Below are 17,883 nucleotides of genomic sequence, written 5' to 3'. Positions count from 1 at the left end.
AGGTTAATTAATAATTTAATATAGTTTAATTTAATTCTACAGGTAAGTTTTAATTTATTATAAGATAGGGATGTTGTAATTTTAATGTAAAGTTAACGGGTTGTTAGGTTAAGGGGTTAATAGCTTAATTTAGTTTATGGCGATGTGGGGGGCTGGCGGTTTAGGGGTTAATAGATTTAGTTAGTGGTAGTGATGTGGGAGGCCAGGGGTTTAGGGGTTAATATGTTTATTTAGTTGCGGTGGGGTCCGGGAGCGGCAGAATAGGGGTTAATGCTTTTATTTAGCTACAGCGGGGTCCGGGAGGGGTGGAATAGGGGTTAATACTTTTATTTAGTTGTGGTGGCGTCCGGGAGCGGCGGAATAGGGGTTAATACTTTTATTTAGTTGTGACGGGGTCCGGGAGCGGCGGAATAGGGGTTAATACTTTTATTTAGTTGCGGCGGGGTCCGGGAGCGGCGGAATAGGGGTTAATACTTTTATTTAGTTACGGCGGGGTCCGGGAGCGGCGGAATATGGGGTTAATACTTTTATTTAGTTGTGGTGCAGTCCGGGAGCAGCGGGATACGAGTTAATACTTTTATTTCGTTGTGGTGGGGTCCGGGAGCGGCGGGATAGGGGGTTAAACATTTTAGTATAGTGGCAGCGTTTAGTGACAGGGTATAAATAAAGTTGGTAAAAAGCCGAATAATATAGAGAGCATATTCAGGTCCGCGGCCGCGATGTTAGGCGAGCGTATTGGTGCCATCGAATGCAACAAAGTTGACGGCTTGATAGATATCCCCCATTGCCTATGGCTCTGCCTGAAATTACAAAAATTTTGGAGAATGTTAACTTATCGTGCCAACAATCTTTGTTATACCCATTTAGTGCTTCAAGCAGAACATATTATTTTTCTGAATCTAACTAATAAGGATTTCCCACAATGCAGGAACTTTTTTAAATGTTACTTATACTAGGTAGGAATCTGATTTTTAAAAGATGTAAAAACTCTCACCCACGATCTTTTAGATCACTAAAAAATCAAGTACACAAGCATTGTTTTGATAGAAAAAAATGATATCTGGTTTAACCTTGAGATTAAAGGGATACTAAACCCAAACTTTTTTTTCATGATTCAGACTGGGTATGCAATTTTAAGCAACTTTCTAATTTGCTCCTATTATCAATTTTTCTTTGTTCTGTTGCTATCTTTTTTGAAAAAGAAGGCATCTAAGCTAAGGAGCCAGACAATTTTTGGTTCAGACCCTGGACAGCATTTATCCACCAATCAGCAAGGACAACCCAGATTGTGAACCAAATATGGGTCGGCGTCTAAACTTATATTCGTGCTTTTCAAATAAAGATAGCAAGAGAATGATGAAAAATTGATAACTGGAGTAAATTAGAAAGTTGCTTAAAATTGCATGCTCTGTCTGAATTATGGAAGCTAAAATTTGGGTTCAGTGTCCCTTAAACGTTGAAAGATTTTTTGAAAAATGGAAATTTTGGGTAAAAGCTCAAGACAGGGACACACAAAAGAAACTAATTTCAAAATTTGAAAACACTCAATTTATAATGGAGAGCAGGCTGAGATGTGAATGGATGTGATGATATTAAATCAGGGTGGAGGAGGGGGGAGGGAACCAAAACATGTTGTGCTCAGCACTTATTCTTTTTTTTCTTTCTATTGGCTTGAATTCCATTAGCAACAATCTAGAATGATCCAGCACATGCAGTAGGGAATACACATGGATCTTAATTATTCTGATAGCACTAGATAAGATGGAAAAATGTATGTTTGATATAAAATTGTGGAGAATGTTACTAGGCTTAATAGTTTTTGATCAAGTGCCTAAGGGAAGCATACCTATTCTTAAATTGGGATTTATTATTTTTATGTATTAAGCATGGATTAGTGAAATTCATGTTGTATGAAGACGTAAATACAGCTTTCACAATCCAGGTCAGTTTTTTCTTTAAATGTTATACTCTCAAGAATCATTAAAGGGACACTGTACCCAAAAATTTTCTTTCGTGATTCAGATTGAGCATGAAATTTTAAGCAACTTTCTAATTTACTCCTATCAAATTTTCTTCATTCTCTTGGTATCTTTATTTGAAATGCAAGAATGTAAGTTTAGATGCCGGCCCATTTTTGGTGAACAACCTGGGTTGTCCTTGCTGATTGGTGGATAAATTCATCCACCAATAAAAAAGTGCTGTCCAGAGTACTGCAAACCAAAAAAAAGCTTAGATGCCTTCTTTTGCAAAAAATTATAGCAAGAGAATTAAGAAAATTGATAATAGGAGTAAATTAGAAAGTTGCTTAAAATTGCATGCTCTATCTGAATTACAAAAGAAAAAAATTGGGTTCAGTGTCCCTTTAAGCGACCCAAAGACCTGGTACAAAATAGGAAAAATTGAGGTTTCTCTTGTTTTATTCTTTACACAAATATCTTGTGATGACTTTGTTGTTTCGATGTATTTTTTGTTTCCTGGTGTCTGTACACTTATTTTAAAACCTCAATAAAGAAATAAACAAATGCTTTGTGCAGTTATTTAAAAAAATTGAAGATGCGCATATTCTTTTATTTTATTAAGGCACCTCACACTGTATTTTGGGGGCAATTGGGGCACATTTTGAAAATTATCCAGAGATCTGATCTCTGGATAATTTTTGGAGCGCTAATTGCTACCGCAAGCCGGCAGTAGCATTAACCAGCCACTTGTAATGGCAAATTTGCCCTTTTACCCGCGCGTGATAAATTAGTGCTCCACTTGTAATCTTGCCTAAAATGTTTAATTATGTTTAATAAAACATCTCTGCAAAATATCAAGAGGTGTTGGATTATTAAAAACAATTACAGCAAAAAGCTGTTAACGCTATCAAAACATTTTCAAACTCATGCACTATATTAATTTATTGAAAATCTAAAGGAGAATTACAAGGAGTTCTCTGTCTCTTTCAAAGGAAAAACATTCACCTACTAGCATCATTTCTGCAAATATAAAACAGACACAGAAATACAATTTAGAACTTTTCTAAACATGGTGATTATTTTTTTTTTGCATGAAAAAAATATGAGAAAAAAGCTGTTAAAATGTAACTTAAAACTAACACAACTGTTATCAGTTGTGTACATGCTGCAAAAACTCAGCTGTTAGCAACAAATGCTTGTGGTTAGACAAATGAACGTAAGTAAAAAGCACATATTAGTCAATGAATATTAGCAGAAAGTACTGATCAGCCAATGAATATTAGCAGGAAGTATCTGTCAGCCAATGAGCCAAGTGCACAACTGATATGGCTGTATTATTTGATATGCCTGTATTAGTTTAAAGCTATATTTAAACAGTTTTTACTTTAAAATTAAAAATAGAAAATCATGTGTAAATGATAGAAAAATGAGTTGTGCCCCTTTAAAAAAAACTGCAGTGTGCACTCCACCTTGGAGATAGGTAAAAACCCAATTTGCCAAGATTAATTCAACTAAATAGGTAATATAGTACAGGTAGCCCTCAGTTTACGCCGGGGTTAGGTTCCAGAAGGAATGGTTGTAAATTGAAATTGTTGTAAATTGAAACACGGTTTATAATGTAAATCAATGGGAAGCGAGGGAGTTAGGTTCCAGGCCCCTCTCAAAATTGTCATAAGTAACACCTAATACATTATTTTTAAAGCTTTGAAATGAAGACTTTAAATGCTAAACAGCATTATAAACCTAATAAAATAATCACACAACACAGAATATATAATTAAACTAAGTTAAATGAACAAAAACATTTGCTAAACAGCATAATAAACCTAATAAAAATAATCACACAACACAGACTTCAGTTGCATTTTTCTGCAAAAAGTTATTTTTATGCATTCCAATCTGGACTGATTTATAGACAGGAAGATCTTGTTCCTTTGAAATCTGCTGGATAGATCAGGTCTGGTTAAACTGATTAATTTCAGCATGCTTGGCTTTGTTGCAACACAAGAGGACAGCTCCACCTAGTAAATGCACTGCTTCTCAATGCTTTTCAATAGCAGTCACATGACTGAAAAAAAGGTTGTTATTCTGAAACGGTGTAAATTAAACCGTTGTAAAACGAGGGCCACCTGTATATTAATGTTGCCTAGCTGAACACAGCTCTCATTAGCCGTTCTCATTAGCTGTTTTCTGCTTGGGGCAAGCAATTCTCTGTAGCTCTCAAGCAGGATGTTAACAATGAAATTGATCATAATCCATAAGAAAAACGTATTAAATGATTTATCTACAAAACTCACCATATACTTAAAAGGGGCTTTTTAGTAGAAAACAATTTAACTAGTTGGCAACTCAAGATATAACAAAATAGTGTTAATATTAACTAATAACCAATAGTGTTTAACCATTGTCATATGCGGTAACTAGGGTTGCCACCTCGGCCATGTTTTTCTGGACACTTGTGAGTTACACATGCTGCAGGGTAAGCAGGGAGGAACATGTATTGTGTCTCTGGACATCACATGATTAGTGCTGATGAATAGCACAATACAGGTTCCTCCCTACAAACCCTACAGCATGTGTAACTCATAAGTGTCCAGGAAAACATGGCCGAGGTGGCACCCCTAGTGGTAACCCATATTATTGCCATTTCAATATTGCGATGATGTGTACACTGGGCATGTTTGTTCTTTTTTTTATTGTTAACACTGTAAAAGTGTTTGTTTTGTGAATCATTTATTAATAAGAAAGCGTTGCTTACTTTTACAAGAGTTTCCTCTTCAATCAAGAAGAATAATGCCGAAAATAATTTTCTCGTAGAAGTGGCTGCAACTTAAAGGGACATGGGGCGCGATACAATATACGGCGTACTTATCGGTGCAATCGAGGGAACCCGCGCCGCCCGTAGTTTCACCTCGCACATCTGGGTATCCTATATACCCCGCCGGCAGTTGCTAAAGTGCCGTAAGTCGGACAAACTAGCGATGTCCAGAAATAAGCGTAAGTACAAATTTCTGGAGTCGCCAGTGACTTACGGCACTTTAGAAACTGCCTGCACCTAAAAAAACTTACTAAACTTTTAAATATCCCGTAACTGTCTAACACGCCTCCCAAACATCATCCTGACACGTATACCCCTCTATCCGCAATCCCCCCTCTCACTCCTAATAATAAATGTATTAACCCCTAAACCACCGCTCCCGTACCCCGCCTCCACTAAATAAAGTGTTTAACCCCTAAACCGCCACTCCCGGACCCCGCCGCCACCTACATTATATGTATTACCCCCTAATCTGATCCCCCTACACCACCGCCACCTATATTAAATATATTACCCCCTAATCTGATCCCGCTACACTGCCGCCACCTATATTAAATATATTACTCCCTAATCTGATCCCCCTACACCGCCGCCACCTATATTAAATATATTAACCCCTAATCTGATCCCCCTACACCGCCGCCACCTATATTAAATATATTACCGCCTAATCTGATCCCCCTACACTGCCGCCACCTATATTAAATATATTAACCCCTAAACCTAAGTCTAACCCTAACACCCCCTAAGTTAATTATTATTTAAATAAATCTAAATAATATTATTAACTAAATTATTCCTATTTAAAACTAAATACTTACCTATAAAATAAACCCTAAGATAGCTACAATATAATTAATAATTTACATTGTAGCTATTTTAGGGTTTATATTTATTTTACAGGCAACTTTGTATTTATTTTAACTAGGTACAATAGCTATTAAATAGTTATTAACTATTTAATAGCTACCTAGTTAAAATAATTACAAAATTACCTGTAAAATAAATACTAACCTAAGTTACAAATACACCTACACTATCAATAAATTAATTAAATAAACTACAATTATCTAAACTAAAATACAATTAAATAAACTAAACTGTATTACAAAAAAAACAAACACTAAATTACAAAAAATGAAAAAATATTACAAGAATATTTTAACTCAACATTTCTTAAGTATTCTTTTTTTCTGCTAAGGCCAATTAGGGACAGTTATAAATGTCTTACTAGAGTGTGCAACCAATGACTGTGTGGATTACAGCTGTGTCTGCCCTTCCACTTTTAACAGGGATTTGGGAAGCCCATAATATTCAGAGTAAATTACAGGAACAATTAACAAAATAAATAATGAAAGTATATTGCAAAGTTGTTTTACAACATACAATTAAACATTTTATATTAATATCTCAAAGTGTTTAATGTCCCTTTAAGGAAGATTACTTTGAAATGTCAAGAGATTTGTGTGAAATCTCATGAGATCACAGCAAAGCATAGCATGTCCTCAGCATTGCTGATGCTGATTGGCTATTGTTTTGTTTTCAACTTGCAGCTGGAAGGTAGAATAACTATTACCAGAGCACTTACTCTTGTAAGCTGAATACATTTTGATCTAAAATATCTTCCTTTTTTACATAGAGATGTTTAGGTGATATTTTCTTGTCAGCTTTTTACAGTTATGGGGCATTTCAAGTGATTTAACATATGGGTATTTTATGCCCCTTTAATTTAAATCATCTTCAGTAATGGAATGTTATCAATTCACACACTGCATTTTGTGAAATCACAAAGTTAAAGGGACACTGTACCCAATTTTTTTCTTTTGTGATTCAGATAGAGCATGCAATTTTAAGCAACTTTCTAATTTACTCCTATTATCAAATTTTCTTCATTCTCTTGGTATGTTTATTTGAAAAGCAAGAATGTAAGCTTAGATACCGGCCCATTTTTGGTGAACAACCGTGGTTTTCCTTGCTGATTGGACAGCACCAATAAACAAGTGCTGTCCATGGTTCTGAACCAAAAATTTGCTGGCTCCTTAGCTTAAATGCCTTCTTTTTGAAATAAAGATAGCAAGAGAAGGAAGAAAAATTGATAATAGAAGTAAATTAAAAAGTTGCTTAAAATTGCATGCTCTATCTGAATCACGGAAGAAAAATTTTGGGTTCAGTATCCCTTTAAGAGATTTGCCTCATTGAAATAATATAGCCACTGCAATCTCTCCAGAAGTGTTCTGAATAACAGCATTATTTATTTTTATTTACTATATTTTTTAAACAACCCCATCTTTTAAGCTTACTGTGATGTGTGGATATAAAACCTAATTTTCTATTTATGATTAAAAAAAAAAGCTAAAAAAAACCTGTGCAAATTATATTGCACCCAATGAACAAGAAGGAACATCACACAATATCATCTCATTCATGATGATGTGCTTGTCGGAACAAATAGCTTTTAAATACATGAAAGTACTGTAATTTGATATCATGAAAATGGAAGTATGAAATAAAAACAAGCATTTTAAGGACACAATTGGTAAATGGCTTTTCTAGATGTTAGTGTTTTGATTTGAAGATTTGAGATGAGGAGAAGAGAGACTTACTAAATCTAGACCATAAATTTAGGTGCACATGCAAAATGGATGATTGTTTTATTCTAAAACATCTTTAACAACAGGACTGCCCTATCTTATCTAAAGGCCCTTTTTCAGGATGATTATGCATTTTTGGGTCTGAAACCCCCCCAGTGATTTGTACTATCAACGCGTTTTGCCGTTTTACATAAATGGTACAAATAAGGATTGCTGACATTGAAGTTGTACAATCTACTCAAAGGATTGACACAGATTAAAAAGGGACTTTTTTTCTTCAAAACGTAATCAACTAACTTTGCGCAGAGTAAAGATACAAGAATCGGCACGTAACTACTTCCCATAGTAGTGTATGCAGAAAGTTACAACCCGGAAGAACCAACTAAACGGATCTATACAGACACTTGTGCCTGGCTGAAAATACAGCAAGTTTCCGAACTGGAGTAAGGTAGGCACATAGAGGTGTACTAGCCTATTATAGTGTGGTACTTAGTTTTAACACTATTCTAAGGAAAATCTGAAACAATAATCTGTAATATAAAGGAACTGGACATCCATTTGAAAGTTCATTACAACAAGTCAGCAAGGACTTACTAAAGACTCTATACGTCTGTCCTTGGAATATTTGTATTTTATATTTTTTACTTTTATCCACTATATATATTTTTTATCTACTATACCCATAAGAAGGATAAACAGAGTACAAACAGAGTCTATACGGATCAAAACGGTATACAATCCTTCCAACAAAAGGACATTTTTATACGATCTTATACAATCTTTTAAAGTGCTATATTATTATTGCAATATATTTATGATGTGCAATTAATTGTGAAATACAAGGTGGCAATTCATATATTTTTTTTATATTGTTTAATTTGAATAAGGTGGATATTGTTTAAATACAAGTGTGGTTATATACATATGACCAGTCATATTTAGGAATAACATGTTTTAATGCAATAACATATATCACACTAATTTAGTGTGTGTAATTGTGTACATCACACTATGTTTTCCAGTGCATTTTATACGTTTATATTATAAGAAGAATTTTTAGAATCTTGTATAGATACTGTGTATAGCAATAAATAACTACAATTTATATTATATCATCTTTGATGTCTATTGTTTCAAATAAATCCCCAAAAAACGTAACAGGACAATAGACTAGGGATACCCATAAATCAGAAAAGATATCCAACAACCCCTCAGCTTTGTAGTGCACATATACATCCCATTCTGTGAACATCTGACATAATACAAGCCCCACTGGTACTCTGAGCAGCTGCAGTATTTAAAATGCCGGTGCACTGAGAATATCTAGCTATGCTTCACATGCATGTGCAGAGACAAAATGTTAACACTAAACAGTGATAACTTTTACTGGAAGAATTTTTGCCAATACATGTATATTGCAAATATGTTTCTGTTCAAAGTTGGAGTTAATCTATGTGCATTTAAATTTTGACCGGAATGCAGGGGCGAACTGACAAGTCGGGCGATTCGGCCCTTGCCTGAGGGCCCTGCACTTAGAGGGCCCTCCACTGCAAGTCTCCCTTCATGCAGCACAAGGATTGTTTTTTTTTTTTTTTTAAATATTTTACATTTAAAAAAAATTTTTTTGCCTTGAACTTTTTTTTGGGGGGGGGGGGGGTTGCGGGTGCAGGGGAGGGGGTGGATGGCAGGTGCTAGGCAAGCTGGCTGTCCTAACACCTCATTAGGCTCCATTTCAGCCCCCGTCACATTCCTACGGTTATACAGCACCAGGAATGTGACCAGAGAGGAAGAGGGAGGAGCATGATAAACCCGCCGGCAGTGCAGCCCCTAGGACAGAGAGAGCGGGAAGACAGCAGCTGCAGCACTATGCACTAGTTTGCAACAGGCAGCTGAACAAATTTGAAGACAGCCTGGACTCGGATCTAGGGTATGTAAGAAATTTACAAGTAGAAAGTACTCAATCCTTTACCTGTTCTTCTTCTTCAAAAAAGGCAAGTGCAACAACTAACTAGATCCTTCCATTGCACAATCCGTATCTGATTCTGAATCAATCGATTCAAATAACTTCATGTGTATATATATATATATATACAGCGGAATGTCCATTTAAAAATAGATACAGGGAGCAAAAAAATTAAACACTGTGAAGCTCAGTTACATATTCTTACCCAGAATCCCTTGCTCCTGTGGAGACCTCTCTGAGGGTTTTTTAGCTGAGAAATGTGGACGGTGTGCTATATAATGATCTTTTTGTCAGTGAGAATGAATACTGCAGAAGACAACATATACAGTATTTCCTGCAAGTACTCATAAGAATTTAAACATGAATAATATCAATTTAAGCAAGTATATCCTTGAAGCCTAGCTTGTTAGAGATGAATAAGGTGGCGAAAGAATCACCTGCGCTCATATAAAATGTTATCACTTACAAGCAATGAAACTTACTAGCAGATTCAGGGGTTGCTTTAACACCTTTAACTGCCTTGGATTTATAAGATAGTTTTTTTTTGCCAGTAGCCCTGCTCCATTGATATCTTGCTTTTTGTTTTGAACCATCTAAATTATTTGGTCTAGAACATAAAAAAGGGACAAGAAACCCAAACTTTTTCTGTCATGATTCAGAGCAACCAATTTTAAACATCATACCTAGGTAGGCCCAGAAGCAGCAATGTATTACTCAGAGCTGGCTGTTTATTGGTGGCTATTCATATATGACTGTTGTTATTGGCTCACCTGATGTGGTCAGCTAGCTCCCAGTAGTGCATTGATGCTTCTTCAACAAAGGATATAAAGAAAATAAAGTAAACATTTGATAATATAAGTAAATTAGAAAGTTGTTTACAATTGTATGTTCTAAGTTTATAGGGAGCAGCAGTATATGGCAGTAGTTTTGCAACAACGTCATACATCAGCAAGTGCACTAGATGGCAGCACTATTTCCTGTCATTTAGTGCTGCAGAAATTGTCATGCTAGATATCTGAATAACATGAGAACAAAGCAAATTTGATAATAGAAGTACATTGGAAACTTTATTAAAATTGTATTCTCTATCTGAAAAAAAATGAAAGAAAAATGTTGATTTCATGTCCCTTTAAGACTGTGGAATTTTGCTTTTCATACCCAAACATAAGCACCTGCCCCTCTACTGCTGCTAATTAGACACATTTTTAAAAGTATGTACAGCTCATGTGTACAACAAGCAGCTCTTCTGCTGCATTTGATGCCACTTACTTTACATTTGTGGCATTTTTTTTGCCCCCACACAGAACAATTCTGAACATACTCATGGAGATAATGTCACATCATTTATTTAAGCTGAGCCACTTTGTATTCTTTTTTTTTATGGACCAGCCAAGTTTGGAGTTAAAGGGCCATGATACCCAAATGTTGAAACACTTGAAAGTGATGCAGCATAGCTGTAAAAAGCTGACTAGAAAATATCACCTGAACATCTCTATGTAAAAAAGAAAGATATTTTACCTCAAAAATTCCTCAGTAGCCACATCCCATTGTAAAGAACTTCTAAGCAGCATATTAGTATGTCCGTCCCGGGACAGCTAAGGGATTGAGCCATGTGCACTCTCATGTTATTTCCCTATTCAGTCTAAGGAAGTTTACTATGAAATCTCAAGAGAGTTAAGTGAAATCTCATGAGATCACAGTAAAAGAGTTCATGGGGCCTATCTATCAAGCTCTGAGCAGGCGGACAGACATCGCCGCAAATCAACCCAATAGAGTAAGATCGGGTTGATTGACACCCCTTGCTGGCGGGCCATTGGCCGCGAGTCTGCAGGGGGCGGCGTTGCACCAGCAGCTCTTGTGAGCTGCTGGTGCAATGCTGAATATGGAGAGCGTATTGCTCTCCGTATTCAGCGAGGTCTGGCGGACCTGATCCGCACTGTCGGATCAGGTCCACCAGACCTTGTTAAATAGAGGCCCATGACCTCAGTATTGCTAATGCTGATTGGCTGCTGTTTATTTCTTCTTTTTTTTTTACCTGCAGCTGGGAGCAGCTGAAGTATAACTTTTTACACATAACTTACTCTGCTGAGCTGAGGAAATTGTGAGGTAAAATATCAACCTTTTTTACATAGAGAGGCTCATGTGATATTTTCAGCTTTTTACAGTTATACTGCATCAGTTTCAAGTGATTTAGCATAAGAGTATTATGTCCCTTTAACATAAAAACATAATACAAATAATTTAAACTACAATACAGATAAAAACACATATAAACCCCAGCCTTCCTTTCATGCCATTGTGAACTTCCAAAGAAAATAGGCTCAGTTACAGATGCTAAAAATTACTTTGAAGGACAGTTGGGTATTTGCATGATATTGGGTGCCACTGTCCCTTTAATATAATTTACACAGTACAGCTTAGATATTCCTATTCTTAAATTCAGAGACCTACAAGAATTGTGTCACATGGCTCTTCTAAAATAAAGCAATTGATTCACCACACTTTCTTATATCAATAGCACAAAAACACTTTATTGTTGGGTTTTTAACACAGGAGATTAAATGGGTGCCAGTTCAAATTATGGAGATGATCCAAGTATTTTCATATGTCAGATTTTTTTTTTTTTTTTAATCTCAATAAATGTTTTGGTATTATTTTATAGTTCATGAAACTATTGAAAGATTTCTACCCTAACCTTTACAGCTTTATCATTTTGGTTTCTTTCATGTCACCTGCTCACGTGTTAAAGAAATAAGGTGAAGAAATGTCAAAATATAATGTGGGAAGCCCCATGTTTCTTTAAATGAAATCATGACAAATAGAGGAAGGATGGGAGCTGGGACTGTGCATACAATTTTAGGCTATTCCTCACACAGGTGTGTAATTAGGGTTATACATACTTTCTTGGACACATGATGCAGGACGGAACATGAATATACTGTGGGAAATAAATTGTACTGGTAGGCAGCACTATTTATGTTCCCCTCTGAATACCCTGCAGTGTAACATGTGCAACTCATAGCTCTCCAATAAAACATGGCCAAAATAGTAACACTGGGGGCCAAATTATCTAAAGCTCTGTGCTAGAACGAGATTTTCTAAGAAGCCTCCTCAGTACTGAAGAAAAGCACATTTTAGCTGTGAGCCGTTTTTCACATTATGTAGAGTTCTGGATTAGAAGGAGAGACCTGCTCTAAAAAATCCCCCAAAGATTTTGCCTGACCTCTCTACACATACCTTTTTGATATATGATCTTTTGAATACTTTTATTTGCTCTTGAGGAAGGGAGTTTACCTTTACATTGAGCATTTTAAACATATGAGGAGCTGTCAATTTTTTTTAAGTAAAGCTGTTTACACATATGAAGCTGTAGCTATGGATCAAAGTCTTTTCAATAAAATGTACACACTTTGCTTCTACTCTGCTTATGAATATTTCCATTGTGTATACCTATGGGTCTTCTATCTACTTCACTACTGTGAATTATCCCATTCTGAAGTACACGTGTGGAAAATACCCTATAGACAAAGTTCCTGAAAAGGTCAGTGCTACTGTAACACTTCTATGTGACCTTTTCATCATCTGGCCCTTGGTAAGAATAGGTGCTTTGGAACATTATGGAGAAAGAGGGAAAAAAAAAACTGATGCGCATCTGATACAGAAAAAGCTGACAAAATGCAGAGAGCTAAATGATTTAACAAGCCACAAAACTTTTTTATTTTTTTATTTTTTTAAATGAATTTTTATTCAGTTTTAGAAAGTAAGGTAACACTTGGGGACACACAGGACCCCTGTTCAAACATAAACAGACAAAAAGGAACGGACACGCAGGTCCGGTTGCAATAGCTGTCAAAACATTGATACATCATAAGTAAATTGCAGGGATTTGTGGTGAAAATAATTCACCAAGATTGAACCCTAGCGTGGGCTCAGAAAATGGGGGGGGGGGGGGGGGAGGTGATGCTTATAAATTAAATTTAATGTTCCAAAGAGCAAGTCAGGAAAAAATTGCTGTACTATGTTGTAATGGGTATGTCCATATAGATTGAGATCAGGTTCTGCCAAAATCTAGAGATGTGGATAACAAGAAAAAATTCCAGAGACAAGTGAGATGCAAATTGTACCTAGTACACACTGTACGTAGCACCCACTGTACCTAGCACTCATTGTACCTAGCCCACACTGAACCTAGCACTCATTGTACTCAGCACTCATTGTACCTTGCACACGCCATACCCAGCCCACACCGTACCCAGCACACGTTATACCTAGCACACGCTGTACTTGGCACAAGCCATACCCAGCACACACCGTGCCTAGCACACATAATACCTAGCACACACTGTACTTAACACTCATTGTACCCAACATACTTTGTAACCAGCACACACTGCACCCAGCACACACAATACCCAGCACACACTGAACCCAGCACTCATTGTACATAGCACTCATTGTACCTAGCACACACTGCTAGCACTCATTGTACCTAGCACTCACTGTACCTAGCACTCATTGTACCTAGCACACATTGTACCCGGCACACATTGCACCTAGCACACATTGTGCCTAGCACACATTGTACCTAGCACACATTGCACCCAGCACACATTGTACCTAGCACACATTGTACCTAGCACACACTGTACTTAACACACACTGTACCTAGCCCACGCTGTACCTAGCTCTCACTGTACCTAGCACACACTGTACTGTGGACGCGCTGTATCCAGCATACGCTGTGCCTAGCATACATTATACCTAGCACACATTGTACCTAGCACACATGATACCTAGCGCTCACTGTACCTAGCTCACATTTTACCTAGCACACGCCGTACCCAGCACCCGCCTTGCCTAGCACACGCGGTGCCTAGCACACATTGAACCTAGCACACATTGTACCTAGCACAAATTATATCTAACCCACATTGTACCTAGCACACATTGTACCTAGCACAAATTGTGCCTAGCACACATTGTACCTAGCACACCTTGTACCTAGCATACATTGTACCTAGCACACATTGTACCTAGCACACATTATACCTAGCACACATTGAGCTTAGCACACGCCGTACTTAACACACACTGTTCCTAGCCCACGCTGTACCTAGCTCTCACTGTACCTAGCACACGCTGTACTGTGGACGCGCCGTATCCAGCACATGCTGTGCCTAGCACACATGATACCTAGCACTCATTGTACCTAGCTCACCCTGTACCTAGCACACGCCGTACCCAGCACCCGCCTTGCCTAGCACACGCGGTGCCTAGCACACATTGAACCTAGCACACATTGTACCTAGCACAAATTATATCTAACCCACATTGTACCTAGCACACATTGTACCTAGCACAAATTATATCTAACCCACATTGTACCTAGCACACATTGAACCTAGCACACATTGTACCTAGCACACATTGTACCTAGCACACATTATGCCCAGCACACATTATGCCCAGCACACACTGTACCCAGCACACACTGTATCCAGCACACATTGTACCCAGCACACGCTGTACCCAGCACACACTATACCCAGCACACACTGAACCTAGCACTCATTGTACCCGGCACTCATTGTACCTAGCACTCATTGTACCTAGCACTTATTGTACCTAGCGCTCATTGTACCTAGCGCTCATTGTACCTAGCACACGCTGTACTTAACACCCATTGTACCTAGCTTACGCTGTACCTAGCACACACCGTACCTGGCACCCACCTTGCCGAGCACACGCAGTACCTAGCACGCATTAAACCTAGCACACATTGTACAGCACACAAAGTACCTAGCAAACAAAGTGCCTAGCACACACAGCACCTAGCACATACAGAACGTAGCACACATAGAACCTAGCACCCACAGCACCTAGCACACACAGCACCTAGCACACACAGCACCTAGCAAACACAGCACCCAGCACACACAGTACCCAGCACACACAGTACCCAGCACACACAGTACCCAGCACACACAGTACCCAGCACACACAGTACCTAGCATATACAACACCAAGCAAAAACAATGTCCAGCATACGCAGTACCAAACAGACACAGTCCCCAGCTCAAACAGTAACTATCACACACAGTACAAAGCACATACAGTACCTAGCACACCTAGGAACCCAAGCTGTATTAGAGTATACAAATAACAAAATATAATTGTGCTACACTTTAACCCTTTGGAAGATGAATGCCTTAAAGCTATGTACAGTGACATACTGGGAGTAAACTTACTATGGAGGTTACATGAATGTTAACATACACTATTCCTAGAACCGCAGCTGAGTATAGTTAAATACATTACTTAAACGCTAGTATCAGGAGTACAAGTGATCTAGCAATAAAAATCCAATGCGGTATAAACATTCATTGTGAGAGAATCAGACTAGCAGGCCTCCCACACTTCCCCCCATAAGCACAGCGTTCTAAAATATGGACTAATCTTTGACCCAGATGAGTAGCTGAAATGGACATCCAAGATCAATAACATCAAATATATAAAATATGCTAGCAATGACTAAAGGGATGATATCAACGCTATATAGTATTAATTGTTGGGTATGCTGAATTCCAAAATATCTCCAAGCAATGCTAATTCAGGATTTCCTAGAGCACCCTGTAAAAAGTTCTACATAAATAGAGGATATGCGTATTATACCAGGTCTATGCATAACGGTTAGAAACATATTACTAAGAGAAGACCATCTATCCTAACATGTACCTTAGACTCCATTAGAAGAAATAACAGCTGTATACAACCATGTACGTCAAACAAATAATTACTAACATGTTTCAGTGAGTCTGAACAATATGGTGGGGAGGGTAACATAGAACTGGGAAAGTCATCTCCATATTTATTCAAAGGGAATGGGGAAACTTGTTGTCAGCGGTTTAGTTTGCACACATCTTGTCCAGCAGGTTGTAAAAGCAAGTTCCACTGTATAGAAAACAGCTAGCCAATTCCTTTTCTTAGGGACATAAGACAAACATTAGGTATTTCCAGCAATTGTAAATATAGCAAAGTCCCAAAGCGTCTAGGAGATAATAATATGGTGAAAAAGTACATATCCTGTATATAACACAGTTATGTCTCATTTTCTGTTGCTGATATCAGTTGGCTTGATACTTGGGCGCTGCGTGTGCACAGACCTCCTGCACTGTATGCGCGTCAATGCATTGGTACACATAATAAGAGCGCATATCTTCAAACCCTCGGGTCAGGTCTCATCTATCAGCTAAATTTTCAATATAGGTTAGGAGTCCATCCTTGGGCCGCTTGTAGCAGTTGTTCGCTGTTTTATATTTAGCTGCAAGAGCCACGTGGTAGTGTAAGTGCAAGATGGCGCCGGTCAGTATAGGCGCCGCATCAGCCCTGCACTCTCTCTTTACTCTGTAAAGCCTCTCCCATGTGTGTTTTCGGCCCCTCACCCGATAGAAACAAGTCTCCAATTTTAGCTCCAAGAAGCACAGCTGCTGACATCTAGGTTACTTGGCAGCCAAAAACTTTAGTGCGCCTCGTGACGCAGTGATTCTCAGAGCCAGTATCGGCTCATCAAAACCCCTCCAGGAGTAATCTTGTAAGCAGTCTCTTACTACTGTGCCGTGTTGATGCCTCACCCCAGGTAGGGTAGTTATTTTATATCTGTACCCATTTGGGTGGTAGAGGGTAAGCCGGACAGTCTTGACAGCTCCCAAATGGTATTGAGTCCTCTGGTCTACGTTTTTTTCAGGGAAAGTCTCCATCCTTGCTGCCCAGTCGTTACACTTATCTTCCCCAAGCAGTGTTGCCAAAACCGAGCGTTTTCTAGCCATTACATTTATTCAATTGAGCTGTTTCAGCTGAAGCTGAGCCGAAACACATCTTCCTAGTTCGGCTGTTAGCTCCGCCCCCACAAGCCACAAAACTTTATTGATCATCCAATTAAGAAGGCAAGATGCAAAGAGGCCCATTAATCAAGCTCCGAATGGAGCTTGAGGGCCCGTGTTTCTGGTGAGTCTTCAGACTCACCAGAAACAGCAGTTATGAAGCAGCGGTCTAAAGACCACTGCTCCATAACCCTGTCCGGCCGCTCTGATGAGGCGGACAGACATCGCTGGAATTCAACCCTATCGAGTCTGATCGGGTTGATTGACACTCCTCTGCTGGCGGCAGATTGGCCGCAAGTCTGCAGGGGGTGGCGTTGCACCAGCAGCTCACAAGAGCTGCTCGTGCAATGCTGAATATGGAGAGCGTATTGCTCTCCGCATTCAGCGATGTCTGTTGGACCTGATCCGCACTGTCGGATCAGGTCCGACAGACATATGATAAATATGCCTCAAAGTATGAGAAAAAGAATGGAGAATACTTCGCAAATATCTTAGGCCTAGATTTGGAGTTTGGCGTTAGCCGTGAAAACCAGCGTTAGAGGCTCCTAACGCTGGTTTTAGGCTACCGCCGGTATTTGGAGTCAGTGATTAAAGGGTCTAAAGCTCACTTTTCAGCCGCGACTTTTCCATACCGCAGATCCCCTTACGTCAATTGCGTATCCTATCTTTTCAA

The sequence above is a fragment of the Bombina bombina genome, chromosome 3 (assembly GCF_027579735.1).
Source record: "Bombina bombina isolate aBomBom1 chromosome 3, aBomBom1.pri, whole genome shotgun sequence".
Taxonomy (NCBI): domain Eukaryota; kingdom Metazoa; phylum Chordata; class Amphibia; order Anura; family Bombinatoridae; genus Bombina; species Bombina bombina.
The sequence above is the reverse complement of the archived record's forward strand: the minus strand, read 5'-3'. Positions refer to the sequence as shown.